At 37.4% G+C, this 21,882-nt stretch overlaps 1 protein-coding gene across 3 annotated transcripts in view; it reads right to left on the bottom strand.

Moving 5' to 3' along the window:
• The window catches only part of CEP83 (centrosomal protein 83), a 128,574-nt gene that overhangs the window by 92,429 nt on the left and 14,263 nt on the right, over positions 1–21,882 (bottom strand). The window contains exon 1 of one of the 3 annotated variants that reach the window (XM_053920948.1): positions 2,696–2,756. The exons of the other annotated variants lie outside the window; for them this stretch is intronic. The gene's annotated coding sequence lies outside the window, so the exon portion shown is untranslated. Of the gene's footprint in view, positions 1–2,695; positions 2,757–21,882 lie in introns of those variants that run through there. 3 annotated transcript variants of the gene reach the window in all.

Below are 21,882 nucleotides of genomic sequence, written 5' to 3'. Positions count from 1 at the left end.
GATTGATGTTTCTCTTTCACATAGATGTGTGTGTCTGTCTGTCTGTTTCTCCCTCTCTCTCTCTCTCTCTCTTTCTTTCTTTCTCTCTCTCTCTCTCTCCTCTCCCGCCCTCCCTTCTTCTCTAAAAAGCAATGAAAAAATGTCCTCAGGTGAGGATGAAAAAAAATGCAACTTCCTTTTGAACCAGGGATTCCACTTCTATGAATACATCTTAAGAATCCCAAAACACCAATTCAAAAGAATACTAGTATATGCACTTCTATGTTCATAGCAACACTATTTACAATAGCAAACATATGGAAATGTCCTAAGTGCCCCTCAGTAGATGAGTGGATAAGAAAGGTGTGGTATATTTACATAATGGAATACTACACTGCAGAGAAAAAGAAGGAACTCCTACCTTTCACAACAGCATGGATGGACATGGAGATTATTATGCTAACTGAAATGTCAGTCAAAAACAAATACCATAAGATCTCACTTATACATGGAATCTGATGAAAAAAAAAACCCTAACAGACAAAATAGAAACAAAAGCATAAATACATGCAACAGACTGCCAGTTGCCAGAGGAGATGAGGACTGGATGAAAGAAGGTGAAAAGGATCAGCCAAAGAACATCTATGCATGACCCATGGACACAGACACAGTATGGGAATTGCCTGAGGGGGTAAAAGTGGGCAAAGGGGGATGAAGTGGAGACAACTGTAATAGCATAAATAATAAAATATAATTTAACAAATGGAACTCAAACCAAAAGAAATTTTTCTTTGCAACATTGTGTTTAATTAAAAAAGGGAATACTAAGCAGCAGAAAGAAAGAAGTCGTGCCTTTCGTGAAAGCATGGACAGAACTGGAGAGTATTATGCTAAATGAAATAAGCCAGTTGGTGAAAGACAAATACAATATGACCTCACTTATAACTGGAATCTAATGAACAGAATAAACTAATGGGAAAAAAATAGAACCAGAGACATGGAAACATGGAACAGACCCATAGCTATAGGAGGGGAGGGGGGGGAATGGTGGAAAGGGAAGGGACTGGTCAAAGAACATGTATGAATGAGGCACTGACAGGGACAATAGAGGGGACTGACTGTGGGCGAGAGGGGAGAGCTAGGTGATGGGGAAAAAGGGAAAAAAAGAAATTGGGACAACTGTAATAAACTAACAATAAAAACAATAAAAACTAAAATAATAGGTTTTTTAAAAAGAAGATAAAATTAACGCATTAAAAAAAGAAAAATCAGAAATAACCTGAACTTCCATAAACAAAGGTACATGTATACTATGCATTAAAAATGATGTGACCTCTGTCCCCACTGCCCCCACAGCAGGATAAAGATTAAGAATGACAGATAAACACACATTCAGACCCATATACAGTCAAATAATTTACACCAAGTTGATAACAGCAGTCACTTCTGGAGAAATAATAATAGTGGGACTCCCCCAATAGCACAACCTGCTTCTTGTACTTTCATCATTTTATTGTTAATTTTTTAAAATAATTACTCAGATAATGAACAATTCTACTGTCACCTATATTCAAATTATCTTAAACCAAACTCATCATCTTGCTTTCAATTTTCCTTTAACCTGACTTTCCAGCTTCCAATATTGATACTAGTATAATGGTCTCATTTATCCACACTTAACACCCCAAAGCCTTCTCTGCTTTCTCTCTCAACATCCTATGAATAAACACCAAACACTCTCTTCATTAAAATGAATTCCATTCTCTGCATTCCTACTTAACCACAAAAGTCAGGCTCTTATCATCCGATAACCAGGCCATTATCAGAGCTTTATGTTATCTCTGCTTCCAATATTTCCTCTCTGTCATCAATCCCACAAAGCACTGCCAGACTTAATATTTAAAACTTTGATTGGGCTTCTCACTCTCACTCAAACGTTCCTATGTATGAGGAACACTCCAGAGTCAAAACACTCCAGAATTTCAAGGCCCGACACAATCAGCTCCAATCTACCTTGATTAGTCTAATTTCCTACCATCTGCCAAAAATTCCCTATTCCAGCTATCACCTGAACAATTATGCACATCAAGTCTTTGTTCATGCAGCTTTTGTCTCAGTTTGCGGATCCTGCCGTAATGAAAATAGACTACAGTATGGACTATAATCACGAACTTGATTTCTGTGATTACTGGGCATGAACAGGATTAAACACAATAGTTAGATTAGATATTGAAAAGAACTTCTTGCCTCAAACTTAAAGTTATGAGCTGCTGGCTTGCATTGCCAATAACTGTTCCAGAATTTTCCACCCTAGAAATATTTAAGAATCACAGAAATCTATTTGCCTATTTGTACGAGTCTTATCAAGGTAGGAATAATTTTATTTGTTTTTAAAGTTTTAAAAATGAATGTGTCTGTTTTGCACATATAACACATTCAGTTCTCCAGTTTGGTAGTAACCAACTTATCAATAACACCCTTGGAAAATCTAGTTATTCTGGTCCGCCAGATAGGTATCTAGTGTCATATTTAGAAAGGCCTCATAAAACACAATTCTTTCTCTGACCTTCAAAAGTGGTTCCACAATTCTATATTCAAGCTTACAAAGAAAGATCTTCTATTTTTTATACCAATTATACAAGGAGGCTTTTAGCTAAAAAGAGAAAACCTCAACTCAATTATAGCTTAAAAATGGATTTATACATCTATCTCTTACATGAAAAAAATCTGAAGGTAGTCTTCTATTTCAGCTGACAGAGGACTAGGTAATTTGGATCAAGCCTCCTAAAGAAAAAAAAAAAAAGCAAAATACATTATAAGCTGTATTAAGAATAAGAGTAATTCAGGAAAAAGATAATAGACTGGGCCTCAAATTGCTCTAAAAAACAATTTTACAAATAAAAAAATGACATAATAATATAAAGTTCACAGAAAGATAAAAGTAGTATGAATTAAAGCCACAAGAAAGAACAGATAATAATAGCCCTGGCTGGTGTGGCTCAGTGGATTGAGTGTTGGCCTGTGAACCAAAGGGTCACTGGTTCGACTACAGGTCAGGGCACATGCCTGGTTGCCGGCCCCGTCCCCAGTGGGGAGCACATGAGAGGCAACCACACATTGGTGTTTCTCTCCCTTCTTTCTCTCTCCCTCCCCCTCTCTCTAAAAATAAATAAAATCTTTAAAAAATAGCCTGTTAAAAAAAGAAACAATAGATAATAGACACAAATGGTCTCAGTATTAAAGTTGTCAGACAATGATTTTGAAAGAAATTTTTATGTTATCTTTGTGTACAAGGCAATAGAAAACAAGGTTGAGAATTTTTGAGAAAATTAGAAACCATAAAAAAAAATCAATGTAATCCATTACATCAACAGGCTAAAGCAGAAAAATCACATGAATCATATCAGTAGATGCAGAAAAAGCATTTGATAAAATCTAACACCCACTCATGATAAAAACTCTCAACTAATCAGGTAGAGGGGAACCTTCCTCAATTTGATAAAGAAGATCTGTAAAGAATCTACAGTTAACATCTTCATAGTGAGAAGATAAAAACTTTCCCTATAAGATCAAGAACAAGCAAGGAGGTCCCTTCTCACCACTCCTTTTTAACATCCTACTGGATGGAAGACTTACTTAATGCAGTAAGACAATAAAAGAAAATAAAAGGCATACAGATAGGGAAGGAAAAAATAAAACTGTCATTGTCTGCAGATGACATGGTTGTCTATGTAGAAGATCTAAAAGAATAATAATAAAAGCTCCTGAAACTAATATGAGACGATAGTGAGATTGCAGGACACCAAGTTCATGTACAAAAAAATCACTTTGCTATATATCACCAATGAATAAATGGAACTTGAAATGGAAAACCCAATGCCAACCACTTACATTAGCACTGCCCCCAAAATGAAATAGGTATAAATCTAACAAAATATGTACACAATTCATATGAGGAAAATTATAAAGCTTGGATAAAAGAAACCAAATAGGGACTAAAAAAATGGGAATATTCTACGTTCATGGATAGGAAGACTCAAGATTACCAAGATGTCAGTTCTTTCCAACATGATCTATAAATTCAACACAATCTCAACAAGTTGTTTTGTGAATATTGGCAAACTGATTCTAAAGTTTATATGCAGAGGCAAAAGACCCAGAAGGGCCAACCCAATACTGAAGAACAAAGTCAGAGGACTGGCCATACCTGACTTCAAGAGGCATGGTAAGGCCATGGTAAATAAGACAGTGTGGTATTAGCAAAAGAACAGATCAGTAACTCAACAGAAGAGAAAAGAGAGTCCAGAAATAGACTAACACAAGTGCACTCAGGTGATCTATGATGAAAGAGCACATGCAAAAATAATGCACATGCAAAAAAAAAGTACATATAGGCACAAACCTTACACGCTTCACAAAATGGATCATACATGTAAACTGCAAAACTAATTGTAAAATGCAAAACTACCAAACTCCTAGAAGATAACACATTAGAAAATCTAGACAGACTTCAGTATGGTGACAGCTTTTTAGACACAATACAAAAGGCAAGATGTATGAAAGAAATAATTGGTAAATTAGACTTCACTAAAACTAAAATCTTCTGCTCTGTGAAAGATACTGTTAAGGGATTGAGAAGAGAAACTATAGACTGGGAGAAAATATTTGGAAAAGACAGACCTGATAAAGGACTGTTATCCAAAACACACAAAGAACTCAAACTCAACAATAATAAAACAACCAGATTAAAAATGGGCCAAAGAGGATATACAAACAGCAAATAAACTTATAAAAAGATGTTCAACATCATATTTCATGAGGGAATTGCAAATCAAAACAACAAGATACCACTCCATGCCTATGAGAATGGACCAAATCCCAAACACTGACGACAACAAATGCTGGTGAGGATCGACAACCCCCACTCATTGGTACTTAACCAAAGGAGCTGACAACTTAAATCCACACAGAAACCTGCACTCAGGTGTTTCCAGCAGCATTCATAATTGCCAAAAGTTGTAAGTGACCAAGATGTTCTTTAGTAGATACATGGATAAACAAACTGATACATTCTGACAATGGAATATTATTCGACCCTAAGTAGAAAGGAGCTATCAAGTCATTAAAAGATATAGAGGAACCATAAAGGCATGTCACTAGGTAAAAGAAGCTAATCTAAAAAGGATACATACTGTAGGATACCAGGTATATTACATTCTGGAAACAGGAAAACTATGGAGACATTAAAAAGATCAGTGGTTGCCAGGGGTTAGGGGAAAGGAAGGGATAAGTACAAGGGGCACAGAAGATTTTTAGAGCAGTGAAATTATTCTATAAGATGCAGTAATTATAAAATACATGGCAATATACATTTGTCAAACTCCACAGAATGTAAAACACCAAGAGTGAATCCTTATGAACTACATGGATGATGATATGTTGACATAGGTTCAAAAAGTGTAACAAACGCACTACTCTGAGGTGGGATGTTAATAATGGGGGAGATGGTGCACGTGTAGGGTGAGGCAAGTGTTATATGGGAACCCTACATACTTTCTGCTCAATTTTCATATACATCTAAAAGAGCTCTAAAAGAAAAAGAAAGAAAAAGAAGGAGAAGAAGGAGAAAGAAGAAAGAAGAAAGAAGAAGAAAGAAGAAGAAGAAGAAGAAAAAGAAGAAGAAGAAGGGAAGGAAGAAGGAAGGGAGGGAGGAAGGAAGGAAGGAAGGAAGGAAATGGAGGAATACATGACAGAAACCATACATGGCCTGAAAAGCCTAAAATAATTAATTACTCACTCTTTTATAACAAAAGCTTGCCAAACCTTTCTCTGGGATGACCACTAAAGAATGCTAAAAGGATGGAAAAATTAAAATTACTCAAACACTCTAATAGGGTTTCTCCACCTTTGCATTGCTGATATTTTAGACCAGGCAGTTCTTTGTGGTAGATTGCCATCCCATACTTTGTAGGACAATAAGCAATATTCCTACCCACTCTCTACCCATAGATGCCAGCACCTCTCCCCCCTACCCCCAGTTGTGAAAAACAAAAGGTCTCCACTTTACCAAATGTAACCTGGGGGCAAAAAGTCCCCACCAACACCTGCCCTTCTGTAGAGAACTACCCTTCTCCTGAGAACTCAGACTAAAAGAAGGCAAGCTGGGCGATAAGAGGGAACATAAAAGAAGCAGAAAATGGAAACTAAGGCAGTAGATTTAGACTAAATATCAGTAAGTACATTAAAGTATATAGATTATGCTTCAAACAAAAGAGAAATTTCACACAAAAAAGCATAATCCAACTACATGCCTTTTTATCAAGACATGTTTTAAACATAAGAGCACAGGAAAGTTGGGGAAAAGAGAAAAGCTAATGCAAACATTAATCAAAGGAGATATTATTATCTATAAGTATGTAACTAATGTATAATACAGACATACAATTTAACTACATGTATAATATATAACTATTAACATCAGATAAAGTCAATTTTAAGGTGAAAAATATCCCACTAGAGATGAAGCAGCACATTCATAATGATAAAAAATTAGATACACAATATAGATGTGGCAATTCTAATTTATATACATTAAGTGATCAGAACTATAAGGAAATTCAGACAAATACACAATTATATGGTGATTTAACCACTATAATAATCAGGAAGAATATCAACAACTTAAACAACTCAAGTAACCAACCTGTTCCAACTGACATATATAGAAAACTGTACCCAATAAACTCCCTCTAACTAGAATACACATTCCTTATAACTAGACATGTAACATTTGTAAATACCAACTACATGCTGGATCTCCAAAAATTTTTAAAGACCAAACTTAGACAGAACATGTTTTCTGACCACAGAAAAACTAAAACTCACTACAGAAAGATAAACTGGAAAAGCTACATATGCTTTGAAAGTAAGAATACATTTCAAATAACTTGTAAATCAAAGAAAAGGACACAGGAGAAATTAGACAATATCTAGAATTAGATGAAAACTGATGTCACATATTAAAACTTGTGGGATGAAGACTTTACCTTGTGGGAAATGAAACAGACGTATACTTCCCTATGAATCCCAGTAATATAACTGAATGTCCTAAAGAGACATATATATGTGCATGTGTGTGTGTGTGTGTACATATATATACACACATCTGGATATGTGTACATATATACCTTGTTACAGGACAGACCCGTGGGGAGGGGGGCAGTATACTATTACGGAATGAACCCCTCCTTCTCCCAGGGTCCCCCTGTACTAGGTTCACCTTGCCTGCCAGCAGGGAATTACAGCTCTCAGTGCCAGGGATTGGTGAAAAGGGAAGGAATTATTTACTGAAAAGTTATACAGACTTAAAGAGTTATGACTTAATGTCTTCATTAAAATCCCAAAGTCCCTTAAACACCCACACACACATACAGTCCTTCCTTACCCCCTTTGCCCAGTCCATAGTACTGTATCTCAGGGACAGAAATAGAAGTCTGTAGCTCAGGTAGCCCCCAGTTCTTCCCAGTAATCCGTGCTCAGCTGGCAGGCCTCCCTTGGTTCCCAGCACCATCAGCTGTGCTGCAGGCATCTCCAGTTCTTAACCCAAAACCATGTGGCACCTTCTCAAGGCCCACCAGTGAGAGTCCTTTCATCCATTTCCTTCCCAGCAAGGTCTTCTCTGCTTCCTCCAAACTGCTGAGAGAGAGCTCTGCATCACTTCTACATCTTGATTTCCAGCTTCCTAAACTGCATGGCAAAGGGAGCCCCAAAGCCTCATGGTTCCAAACCTTGCCAAAGCTGTGGGGGTCCTCTCCTCCTCTCTCTAAAGCTGTGTGGGTCTGACCCATGCCAGAGCCACGTGGTCCTCTCTCTTCCTCTGCAGCCCTATTTCCGACTCCTCCCACAATCGCTACACCTGCCAGCATTCCCATATTTTTCCTGCTTTTCTGGGCTGCCACAGTAAGTCCCGGCAGGCGTGGCCCTGTGGCATGAAGCCAATCATCTCCAAGCTCTCACACAGGTGCTGTAAGCAGGGGGAGTTGTCTCCCAGTTACATCCTGGGTCGAAGTCACCCCCATCTCCCTGGCTCAAAGCAGGGCCACAGCTGTTTAACATATCCATGAAACCAGTTAAAAGTTAGAGATATGTTAAATAACCATTCCTAAGTTAGAGATATGTTAAATAAAAGTGTTGCAAGTTATTTGCAAAACTTTTGCTATGCAGAACAACTCTCAATGGCCCTGCTCTACGTGTCCCATCCCCTAGTTCAGATTTGTGGGGGTGAGGACATCCTATATTTTCAATATTTCCTGGATACCCTGAGTTCTGGACCCCAATACAAATTCCTCTTTGGTGGGGGGCTCCCTGGCTGCACCCTGTTACAATCTGACAGAACTTTAAAAAAATGGAGACTACATGGCAGACTGGCTAAGGACCTTGGGATATAAGAACCAACACAGTGGTGAGGAGTTGCCTGTGTTTTCTTTTTTCCTCATATACATCCGACTTGGAGCTGAAGAAGCTGGCAACGAGTTCAGATCAAAAAAGAAAAAAAGAAAGAAAGCTTTAACAAAAGCCCGTTCTCTAGCCAAAGTATTGTAATACTTTGATAATTGATAATTGATAATAGAATCCTAGCAAGATACAAAAAAATTTAGACAACAATCTACTCCAGGCAAATACTACAGAAAAAACTGTAGCTCCACCCCATCCATGTAAGCAAGGGCCAGGTGAGGAGGCCAGGTTGGAACAAGGTATCCCAATACCCGGCCTGGGTAGTATACAAAAAGGGTGAGTAGAAAGTTGGGACCCTCATTCCTGCTGAGCGGTAGTAAAGCCTCATGCTCCAGAAATGTCAGTGGAGATCACATGGGAAACCTGAACTTTCTTTCCCCCCTACAAGCAGTAAGGAAGTACACCTCCCTCTCACTCTGCTAAAGTGCTGTCAGAGAAGGCCTCGTGGAAAATTTAGGACAAGCACCACCACTCAGCGGTAACAAGGCCACTCTTTTCCAGGTGTCAGCAGAGACCACAAGCAGAGACAGAACTGCATGCCACCCAGCAATGACGATCTCCCCCAACCTGGATGTAAACAGAGGCCAGTGGGGAACCTGGACTTCTAGTCCCATAATGATGATAATCTCATCATTTCCTCCTTTCCCCTGCCAGAGCAGTATCAAACACAGCCAGCGTTTAAATAGAATCCAGTCTCATACATGATACCCCAAATGTCCAGTTTTCAATAGAAAATCACTAGTCATACCAAGAACGAAGAATATCTGGAAATGAAGGTAAAAAGATAATGATAGATGCCAACACTGAGATGTTACAGTTATCTGACGAAGATTTTAAAGAAATCATGATAAAAATGCCTCAATGAGCAATTACAAACAAGCTTGAAATAAGTGAAAAAGAGAAAGTTACAGCAAAGAAATACAAGTCTCAGCAAAGTACCGAAGATACAAAGAACCACCAAGTAGAAATTTTAGAACTGAAAAATACAGTGACTGAAATAAAAATCTAAGTAGATGAGCACAATAGCAGAAATGGAAAGAGAAAAGGATTCATGAACTGGAAGGTATAACAATAGAAATTACTCAACCTGAACAACAGACAGAAAATAGACATAAAAAACAAATAACAGGTGGTCAGGAACTTGTGGGACTAAAATAAAACATCTACCATGTGTATCATCAAAGTATGATTCCATTTATATAAAATATCCAAAGTAGGTAAATCCATAGAAACAGAAAGTACATTGGCAGTTGCTGGGGCAGGGAAGAGGAGGAAATAGGGAGTGACTGCTTAGTGCTGCAGAGGTTTCTTTGGGGGTCATAAAATGTTTTACACCTAGACAGGGGTGATTATATTGATACATTATGAACTACTAAATGCCACTCAATTGCGCACTTTAATATTTTTTATTTATTTATTTTTAGAGAGAACTAGAAGGGAGGGAGAAAGACAGAGAACCGTCATGTGAGAGAGAAACATCGATGGGTTGCCTCTCCCATGCCCCCAGCTGGGAACCTGGCCTGCAATCCAGGTGTACATGCCCTGACCAGGAGTCCAACCAGCGACTTTTCAGTTCACAGGCTGGCACTCAATCCTCTGAGCCACGCTAGCCAGGGCTGAATTACACACCTTAAAATAGTTATTTTTATGCTATATGAATTCCATCTTAATAAAAAAAACCCAAAACTTAGGAAACTAGTAACCTAAAAGACACATCAAGTTGATATGTATACAGGAAGAATCTGGTATACACCGTGCTTCATTTTGAAATCTTCGATGCCTTCCTTTGAGAATGTAATCAAGACAAAGATATCATTATCACCAATTTTATTCAACATTGTACGGAATGAAAATCTGGAACAAGACAAAGGTATAAAAGGTAAAAAAAAAATGGAAAAGGAAAAACAAACCTTTCTTTACATACAGGTGTTCTGATTACATATATAGAAAAGCCCAACAGAATATATGGAGAATTCACTAGAAGAAGCAAGTTAGTAATATTGTTAGATAAATACACACACACACACACACAAACTACATTCTGTATACCAGCAACAAAATGTTTTAAAGAGATTCTTAATAGCATCAAAAAAATCAAATATCTAGGGAAAAATGTAGAGACCAATATATGGAAAATATGTGGTTACCTATTAGAGAAACTAAAAATGACCTAAGTAGGTAAGAGATATACACCTATTGCATAGACTGGAAACCAACATTCTAAAGATACAAATTCTCCCCAAACTGACCTACAGAAGATGCTATACCCATCACTATGCAAGCAGGTGGGGGGGGTATGTGTGTATGTATGAAATTTAACAAGTTGATTTGAAAATTTACATGGAAATACAAAAGGCCAGCAACAGCAGAAACAATTTTAAAGAACCAGATAGAACTTTAATATAAATCTACAGTAATTAAGATGGCATGGCATTGATTTAATTACATAGAGATCAACAGAACAGAATACAGTCCAGAAAAACACCCACCCATAGAAGATGGTTAGTTTAGAACAAAAGTGGTTTTGCTGAACAGTGAGATCAATAAAGTCTTCAAAAAAAAGTGCTGGGCCAATCTTGTGGAGAAAAAGAAATCTGGTCCAACTTTGCATTGCACACTAAAATTAATTCTAGTCGGGCTGAAGTTCTAAATGTGAGAAGCAAAAGAACAAAGTTGCTGGAACATAGGAGAACATCTTCAGTAACGCAGGGCAAACAAAGATTACAGGCCCAAAGGGCAGTTCCCTGATGAACAATGAGATGCAGCACCTTCCTTTGTTTCAAGCCATTTGGATATCCTCTTTTGTGAAATGTCTATTGGAATCTTTTGCTCATATTTTCCTAGTGAACTTGTCTTTTTATGTACTCATATGTAGGAATTCTTGACAAAATTAAAACCACAATTAGAAAACCAAAAACAATGACCATAACAAGGTTTGGGAGGATGGGAAGCAACAGGTTGTAGTGTAATTTGGCATATCCACTGGCATATCTACTTAGGAAAAAAACAAGCACTATCGACTTACGTTAAAGAAATATATAAACTATGACTTCGGCAATTAAGTACAAGTGCGCCAAGAGATTTGTTGCAATAATACTGTTCATAGCAGTATTATTCCCAATGGAAATCTAGAAACAAACCAAATGTCCTTTAAAGTTGAGTAAACAAAATGTGGTTAATGGAACTAGTACTATATGCCAATGAAAATACGGTACAGATACACTACACAGCTGAGTATCAAAAACATATTACACAAAAGAAGCCAGACACAAAAGAATACATACTACATTATTCCAAACACGTAAAGTTCAGAAAAAATTTAAAACATGCAAACAACAGTAGTTAGAGAAGCCATGCTTAGGTTGGTTTAGGTTGTAACACTATAAACAAAGGAGGCGATTAACAGAAAAGCCAGGATAGGTGCTGCCTGAGGAAGGCCGGCAGTGCTCTGCTTCCTGATCTTTGTTGTAGTTAAATGGAGTTTTGCTTTGTAAATCACTCAGGTGGACAATTTTTGTGTACTTCTCTGTATGTAGTGGGTTTTTTTTGAGGATTCAGAATTTTGAATTTTTAAATTTTGAAATTCAAAATGTTAAATTTTCATTCAAAGATCAGGCTCAATATTATCAAGAACTCTGGTCTTTTCCATTCTTCTGCCAACATCATGCTGGCCTAATTCTCTTCATGGCTGAAGCTACCAGTTTCAGATATGTTATGGAGACACATAACATTCAGCAAAAGGACCATTTCTGCCCTGACTTGTATGGCTCAACTGGTTGAGCATTGTTCCACAGCAAAATGTCACCGGTTCGATCCTTGGTAGGGTAATGCATGTGTTGTGTGTTCAGTCCCCAGTCAGGGCGCGTAGAAGAGGCAATCAACTGATGTTTCTTTTTCATATTGATGTTTCTCTCCCTCCCTTTCTCCCTCCATTCCCCTACCTCTAAGAATAAATTAATAAAATCTTTTTTTTTAAAAGGACTATTTCTCCCAATAGTTCTCTTGTTTTTAAGGTAAAATTTACACAAAATGAAATACACAAATTTTATGTATACAATTCCATGAGTTCACAAAAGCCCAAGAGTATTCCATTGTTTAAATGTGTCACATTTTGTTTATGTATTTTCTTATTGAGAGGCATTTGGATTGTTTCTGGTTAAGAGTATTAGATATATAAATAAAGCTGCTATAAACATTCTTTTTTTTTTAGAAAATATATTTTCCTTGTATTTAGGAAAATATAAGACCTTCTGTGGACTTTTTTTTTCATTTGGGGGAGGGGTAATACATGAGTGGAATTGCTGGATCATAGAATATACAAGGACTGTCCAGAAAAAGTCCAGCCACTGTTAATATAATGAGAACAGTTCACAGGACACCGATGTAACCGGGCAGCCAAGGAGAGTGGACTGGAATACACATGCGTAAGCAATGACAACTTCACTGTGCTAGTCAGTGGGGGCGGTAGACGCCGTTGAGTGAGCATGTGTACTGTGTGGCGGTCACATTCAAGATGCATGAGCAAATAGAGCAACAAATCTGCATCAAATTGTACCTGAAGCTTAAACATTCCTCCCCAGAAACTACTAAGATGATTCAGAAGGCCACCGCTATGGGCAACAGGTGATTGGCAGCTTCATCATGACAACACGCCTGCTTATGCATTAGATCTCATGCAGAGTTTCCGGCAAAACAGCAAATCACCCAGGTCACTCAGCCCCCATACAGCCCAGATTTGGCGCCCTGCAATGAGATTCAGGAAAATATGATGGGGCAGCTGACGGCAATTGGGAGAACTGTGTGAGGTCCCAAGGTGCCTACTTTGACGAGGACTGAGGCATCATTGTCCCATGTACGTTTCTTGTGTCTTGTATCCTCTTCCATAGATGTCTCTATTTTTCATAGTACATGGCTGGATACCTTCTGGACAGACCTCATGTGTTTATAAAAAACTGACAAATCCTTTTTCCACAGTGGTTGTACTATTTTTCATTTCAAACAATGTATAAGAAATTGCTGTTTGCTCCACATTTTGCCAACATTTGGTGGTGTCAGCTGTTAAAAGACAAAATGAGGGACATTAAATTTTTCAAGAGTTTATTTAAGTATACATCAATTCCAATCAAGAAGCGCCAAATTAAAAGTGCTTAGGAGTACTCCACCAAGAACAGCATCAAGGGGAGGAGATATGGAAGCAAAGCAAGGAAATCATTTGACTGGCTATAGCTTAAGGAGTTGCCCTATTTGGGAAAGCCTAGTTGGCTACAACTGGTTGTCCTGAAATTTCATTTTCTTGGATTTCAGTGCACTGATTCTGGCGTAGGCGTTGACTTGCTTGGTAAGCTACCAAGGCATTAGAGCCACCGCAGTCTAATGGCTTCCCTGTTTAATGACTTTAACAAGGTCTTTTTAATTTTAGGCATTCTAGGGAATATACAGTGACACTCATTGTGGTTTTAATTTTAATTTCCTTGAAGCAATTTTTCATGTATTTAATGGGCATGCATAGATCTTCCTAATCTAAAAGATCTTTGCTTTAAATTATCACAACAAAGAATGTTCACTTTGCAATCGGTAAAATGTGAGAGCTATTTGTGTAGAAGAAATGAAAACAAACTTAAAATTTATCTCTGTACCCTGACTACTGGTAGCTTCCTAAGCACACACCGCTATTTTCTTCTTCCATGTCTTTGCAAATAGTATTTTCCTGGCCCAGGGGCCTTTTCATCTCTCTGCAGTCTCATCTAGTTAGTCTTCAAATCCCCACCCAGGAAGGCATTACTTTCTTTATGAAGTACTTCCCAACTCTCCCAAACATATGCATACAGGCAATGATTCTATCTCCTGTGTTGTATTTTCGTTTACGAAATACATGCAATGTAACTTCCTCCAGGGCAAGAAACACGTTTTACTCATCTTTATAGCCTCAGTACCTAAATAAACATAGGCACATAATAGCTCAAAAATATCAAATGAACATGTTCACCATTTTAATGCTATTTTATTTTTTTAAAGATCTTCTTTATTTTTAGACAGGGGAATGGAGGGAGAATAAGAGGGAGAGAAACATTAATGTGTGGTTGCCTCTCACATACACCCCACCGGGGACCTGACCGGCAACCCAGGCATGTGCCCTGACTGGGAATTGAACCAGCGTAGGCTGGTGCTCAGTCCACTAAGCCGTATCAGCCAAGGCTTCTAAACCCTTTTTAGATGTGACTCACTTTTGCAATCTATATCCAGTAACTGAGGCTTCCAGACTATACCAGGCTAAATGCTGGCCCACAAAAAAAAAAAAAAGGTGATTAAATTAAGACTCCTCAAAGGATGACTTTATTCTGGGTGGACCCTAAATATAATCATATGTATCCTTTTAGAGAGAGGTAGAGGGAGTGTTGAGACTGAAGAGCAGACAATGTGATCAAGAAGGCCGAGATGAGATGTTTGTGGCCACAAACCAAGGAACGCCTGGAGCCACAGAAAGCCGGAAGCAGCAAGGAAAGGACTGTCCCTCGAGCCTTTGGTGGAGTGCAGCTCTTGATTTCAGATTTCTGGTCTTCAAACTATGAGCGAATAAATTCTTGTTATTTTAAGCCACCCAGTACATGGTAACCTGTTACAGTGGTCATAGGTAACTAATATATCCACTTCCTCTGCAGTTTATTGTTTTGTAATGACTTCTACACAAAACCAAAATATCTATCACAATTTTAAATTTCTTCCTTGGTATGATTTCAACCAGTTAATATATGGGTATCAATTACTCACAGAACATCTAAATATGTATTAAGCACACAAAGTGTATAATAAAAGAAAAAATTCCTATTGTGCAGGGTTGACCAAATAAAGAAATTCATAAAGTAAATCTTAAAAAGTTAAGTACACAGTTCAAACAGCATTTTTTAGAAAGGTGAAACATTATTTCGGCCATCTGTTAACCAGTGAGCTCTTATTACATGACTAGCCTCGGTGAAAGGCTGTTTTAAAAGACTAAGCACAACCCTTCTCCAAATACATCATCTTCCTCTGCAACTATCACTATCACAAAGCCACACCCACACGTCCTTCCTCCTACTTCTTTTGACCAGTCCCAGCTCTACAGACCTACATATGGCATTTTGTTCTTGCACAGGAACTGTATTTCTTAAGCAGTGGTACCATGTCTGCCCCCCAAAATGGTAATTCCAAACATTCTAAAAGCACAGCTGCTAATACTCATGGAAAGCTTCCAAAACACATTCCATTAAAAAGCACATGCTATGCCTTTGAACATTTCAAAACAATGCTTTAAATACTACATGCCCCCAATGTGAATGCTGTTTTTAAAAACAACATTAAAAGTCTAACGAGAACCTACATCAGGCATTTTCACTTACAAACAAAACATTAGAAATGATTTTCTTTAAAATCCAGAGAGCGTCCTATACTGGTCACCCAAACAGCCTTTGGATGGACATCCAGGGTGTCTTGTGTACAAAACAAAAATGTCACAACTTGATGCTCTGCCAAACCCTTCAAAGTGCAGCTGGGAGCAGACCCTTCAAAGCCCTGGTAAGGTGCCAGGCCCTGTAATTGTGATTCAGAAAAAAACAAGAGGGCGAGGAAAAAGGAAGGGAAGAAGATACACGTTCATGTGGTTAGCAATCACCACTAAGCACTTTGAATTAAAATGTTATTCTATTCTTATAATTGCACTGTCTGCCTCCGCACAACTTAATTCACACAAAAGAATTCTGGAAAGTAGGATACAGTAAGCAGTCAACCTCAAATGCTTAAAAATAAATTATAGAAGTCTCTGAAAAGCTGTGATGTGAACAACAAAGACAACTCTTGCTCAAACCATACTTCAAATTCAATAGTGTAGGCTCTATTACATGTAACACAGGGACTTCCGAAAAGATTTATAAGCACCTAATATCTCTTTGTGCAAACTGTGGAGTCTTCTTTACTCACAGCCCTATATTTTTCCAGAAATAGAATAGGCTACCACATGGCTCTAACGTAAAATGAATGTTGATTACTAATCTAACATTATTCTGGCACCTTTGTATTTTAAATAAATCCTGACTTAATTTTATTGCCATTAGATTTATGTCTTAAGTCTGAAAAGTTAAGTTTAAAACATTTGATAAGAGTTCACCTTATGTTTTTACTGAAATTAACATAAGCACTCTTTTTTACATCTTTGAGAATCTGCCAAAAAGTACAGAATTTTTCAGAGCCAGAAGAGGGAGATAAATAAAAGTCATCCTCAAGACGTACAGTTAATTTTAACTATATATCTTTCCTTTAAAGCAATTAAACAGAAAGCATTTATGGAGGAGGACTTAGTGTAAGTAGACCACTCCGTAAACATGGACCACTCATACTTATGGAGTGGTCCACTTACACTTGCTGAGTAAGTGTACCCCACTTATACTAAGAGAGCTCTGGAGGAGATACAGAAATACGAAGACCACCATGTCAAGCAGACTTCTGAGCAAGGAAGAGCCTTCCTATAGCCACAGTATTATGGGCATGTTCTCTGCTGGGTACAGGAATACGAAAATAAACAAAAGGAAACCCTTGCCCTCAAGGAATTCACAGTGGTCAGTGAAATATTCACACTAAGCAACAATTGCTGACTGAACAAGAATAAAAGAAAATTTACTATTTATTAAATTCTTTTCTTCAAAAAAATTTTACCAAGTGGATATACTACCTATTCAAATGATAAATGAATTCACAAAGTTTTAAAACTATAAACCATTGTAATATATTTATAAGTAATATGGGTGCAGAGAGGAGAGGACTAATTCTGCTAGAGAAGCTGTCAAGGAAGGCTTCACAAAGAAAGAAATCCAAAGAAAGGGATGCAGGGAAGGCAATCCCAAGAAAGAAGGAAATCCAAAGAAAGGGATGCAGGTACAAAAGCATGGAAATGAAAGAACATTGGGGGTTGGGAGGGGGGCGAGGGTAGCGTATCAGCCTGGAGATGTAGGACAGGGCCTTGAAGGCCACGTGCAGAACACTGGAGCTTATCCTGGGATCTAGGAGAACCAATTAGAGGTTCTAAGCTTGTGGGTGGATTTGTACGTCAGAAAAATAACTAGATTATCCAAGATGTGGAGAACAGATTGGGGAGGTGAGAGGAGAGTGGGTAAGAGAGACAGAAAGGGGCGAAGATCAAAAGTAGAGAAAAAGGGATTAAAAGTGCAGGAAAGCAATGATGAAGGCCTAGATTAAAATAGTGGCAGCAGGTAGTCAACAAGGAATAGTCTTGAAAGGAATTTGGAGGCACAAGTAACAGGGATTATTAATTCACACCCATTTCCCTAAAAAAAAAAGAAAGAAAGAAAAAAGAAAACTACTTTAATGTTGTCACTAGTTATAAGACCTACCAGGAAATCAGGGCAGTATTTTAAAAGTAAAATAGAATCCAGTTAAAGTAGAAAAAAGGCTGTTTCAAAGATTATAATTACTTTAAGCACTAATTCTCCATATGAACTAAGACTCACTTTGCAAAAGCATCTTGGTAAATGCAAATAGTATTACAGTAAAACACTCTAAGTATCTACCTTTCCTCTACAGGAATTTTAGCAGCAGAGGGGTAAACACTAAGGCTGGTTCTGTCAGGAACAAAGACATAAAGTAAGTATTTCGTTCCTGACATGTCCACCTGCTGTTACTCCTCCTCACTCTTTCCTTCAAACAATCATCTCTATAGCAACACACTCTTAAGAAATCTGTGAGTGGAAAGTATGTTTTTGCAAAAATATCAGAACTCAAGAAAATGAGCTACTTTATTTTTTCCTTTAATGCAAGAGATACACAATACATCGTAAGACAACTGCAAAATATGACAAATAGGAAACAAAAAATGGACTTAAAACACATGGAAATGTAAAAATTAGTGTTGCACATTTACATGGAAATTCTTTTTACAGGTTACAATGACACCTTGTGGTAAGACATTTTAAATTATATTTAAGTTATCTTGGAAAATATTTTTACAGCAGAGATATAATAAACCTGGTTTAGCAAATAGGAAAGAACAAAACCACAGTGTTGAGATGGTATAAACATGTACAACAATCCATTTGCAAAATTAAGGACAAAAAAAAATCACACTTTAAAAAATCCTACAATATTAAGACAGGTAAAAGTACCTTACTAACTATTAATATAAAGTACACTAACTATTTCTTTCACTTGAGCTAAAATTATAAAGTTTTTAAAAGATGCACAAAGAAACTACTTTTGAGATGGTGAGTGTAGTTCCTGGCAAAAGAGCTCAGCGCAGCCACTCTCGCTTGCTTGGGGTGCACGCTGCGTCTGTAACTGTTGTTTGCCTCTCCGCCACACAAATACTGAAAGCTGTTTTCACTTTTTGTCCTCTTTCATAAACGTGAAAATCTTCTTCAGATTTCTTTTGGTTAGAGGTACTAATGTAGGTCTTTCATAAAAGCAAAGTGGCACAAAGCAAGCTTTTGAAAGGCAGGGGATACTGGCATTATCTATTATTTAATCAGTAAGAAAGGAGTAATGGCATCAAATTACTGCCATAGTTTATAGACCACGTGTCAGTATTCGCATGTAAAGGGAGTGCCAACATCAAGCTGCCATAGCTTTGTACTGTCTGTGAGGGTCTGTGCTTTATCTGGGCTTATTTTGTGCACCGTTAGCAAGATGTGTCCTAAGGTGATTGCTTCTTCACTTTATGCCATTTCGGCTTACAGAAGGTTTCACAGGAATGCTCTACCTTAAGAAAGGGAGAAACCTACACCGCTTTAAATATTTCAAGCTCGATTAATCCAGTAATTAAGAAAATAATGTATAATTACCTTTTGTGGTAGTTTACTACGTTTACTACACTATACTAAGTATCAGTAAACATAAAGAAAAGTTCATGATGGAGTTAGCACACAATCACCTTATGAGTCTCTTAGAAATAATCTTCTCCCTTAGCGTCTACAGCACCGTGATCACCTCCAATGTCACTGCCCTTTCTCACGGTCCCTTAACTGTTTTTTTCCCTCACCAGGAGAAATCTCTGGACAGCTGCTCCTTTTCTGTAAAAGTCAAGCTGTCTGTCTCACAGCTTCGTTTATTACATCTGAATGACACTCAATTTACACCCACATTCCTAACCTCTCTCCCGCTCATAACTCCCATTCTCCTCACAAGTCTTATCTACCAAAGAAGCTCAACATAACAAGAATTAAGCTAATTAGCTTCAAATTTTCTACCTGCCTACTTACAAAAATCCATTATCACTCTCCTCCCCTATTTCTTAGCACATACCTCATCCTCCAACTCCTACGAGTAATAAATTATTAATCCTGCCAATTCTTCATCTATCTGCTTATCTTAATCATTCTTCTCCATTTCTAGGCCACCGGCCTCTAGAACAAAACCTCAAATATTTTAACTGTTCTTTTATTAACAGAACTCTCTAAATAGTGTCCAGATGTTGGTCTTTCTTCATCGTTACAGAGCTTACAAATATCTACCAGGGCAATCCTTTCTACTCAGTTGCCATCACCATTACAATCCTTCCTATTGTTTGTTTACTGCATCAAATCTGAACTTCCTCAGACAAACCGAGAGCCCCGCATTAGCCAACTCCCTATACAAATGCAAACATTTCATTTTGCTGCGGCACAGGGTCCTTTTCCTAGAGCCAACTGAGTTTCTTTAAAGTTCCTCATAAACACATTGCTTATGCTTACCTTCACAACTTTGTTCATGTAGTTATGCTAAATTGAAATACCTTCTTAAAATTCTTTGATTAATTCACAAATCAAGATCAGAGTCAAACTTAAACCCCTACAGTCTAAACAATCATAAAACTATTTTCAGAGTTTATAGTTACTCTAAAAGTAAATACAAAGAATAATTTCTGCCTTCCTGGTGCTTGCCTCGGAGTATTTATTCTGTATTTTACCACATCTGTATTTTCCCCTTCTAGTGCTTTATAACTAGGGAACTATGTTTCCAAAATATAAGTTCCTCAAAGGAAAAACTACAATCTTAAACATTTTTGGTCATCTCCATAGCTCCAATTTCAGTAAACCTAATTACAGAAAACTGATTTAAGAAATTTCTGTGATATGAATCGTTTTTTCCCATAGGCTTACAAGGTGATTTCAGAGAAAGCTTGGGGAAGGATGACGCCAAGAATATTGTTTGCTAATCAATTATGTATGCCTTATGATAGTTTATCTATCAAGATATTTCTGCCTCACCCTGACGGTAGGGCTCAGTTTGTCCTGCAAAGCAAAAGATTGAAGGTTCGATTCCCAGTCATGGCACATGACTGGGCTGTGGACTTAGTCCTTGGCAGGGGTGCATACAAGAGGCAAATGATCTATGTTCTCTCTCACATAGATGTTTCTCTCCCTTTCTTTGTCCATCACTACCCCTCTCTAAAAATAAATAAACAAAATCGTTTAAAAAAAAACATTTCTGCTTTGAAAAAATTCTGGGGGGAACTGTAGTCATCTTAGCCTTAAAAATAAACACATCTTTTGACCTAGCAATTCTACATGTAGGAATAAATCCTAAAAAGCGATTCAGAGATATGCACAAACATTTATTTTCAGATATCTTCTTCATTTATCACTCAACAATACTACTGAGCACATCCCAAGGGCCAGGCAGGACTAAGAAGACAGAATTAGATCCTTGCCTTCGTGGTGCTTGCATCATAGTGCAGTTAACATGGAAAAAGAGGCTATAGAAAAATGCATGTTTTATAGCAAAGGTATACTATCTTCACGAGTCAAATTACTCCGTATTTTTAAAATGTCAATTTCACCCAATGCCATTGGAAATCTCAGCAGACATTTTTATAGAAATCAACAGCTGATTCTAAAATTCATATGAAAACACAAAGGACCTGGAATAGCCAAAATAACTTTGACAATAACAAATTTAAATAACTTTCATTACCTGAATTCATGACTTATTAAAATGCAGAACAATCAAAATTGCGTGGCATTAAGTGTCAAGACAGACACATAAATCCACTAAAAAGAGGGCAGAATTCAGAAATAGACCCAAACACATGGCTGATTGATTTCTGACAAAAATGCAGAATTCATATCAATTCAATGAAGAAAGGATAGTCTATTAAGTAAATGGTTTGAGACCACTGCCTATCCATAGGCAAAAAAAAGAACTTCAAGTTTTACCTCACACCATACACAAAAATGCCTAAAATGTATTCAATAAACATAAAACTATAAAACTCTTAAAACATAAGGTAAAATCAAGTTGATCATGAGTTCAGTTAAAATATCTTTGATACACGACCAAAAGCATATTGCATTTTTAAAAAATGACAAACTAGACCTTCAACAAAATTAAGCACTGTGTTGTTTAAAAAAACATTGTAATACAAATAAA

This window comes from Desmodus rotundus, chromosome 3 (genome assembly GCF_022682495.2).
Source record: "Desmodus rotundus isolate HL8 chromosome 3, HLdesRot8A.1, whole genome shotgun sequence".
Taxonomy (NCBI): Eukaryota; Metazoa; Chordata; class Mammalia; order Chiroptera; family Phyllostomidae; genus Desmodus; species Desmodus rotundus.
Note: the sequence above shows the minus strand (reverse complement) of the source record. Positions and strands in the feature narration are given on the sequence as shown.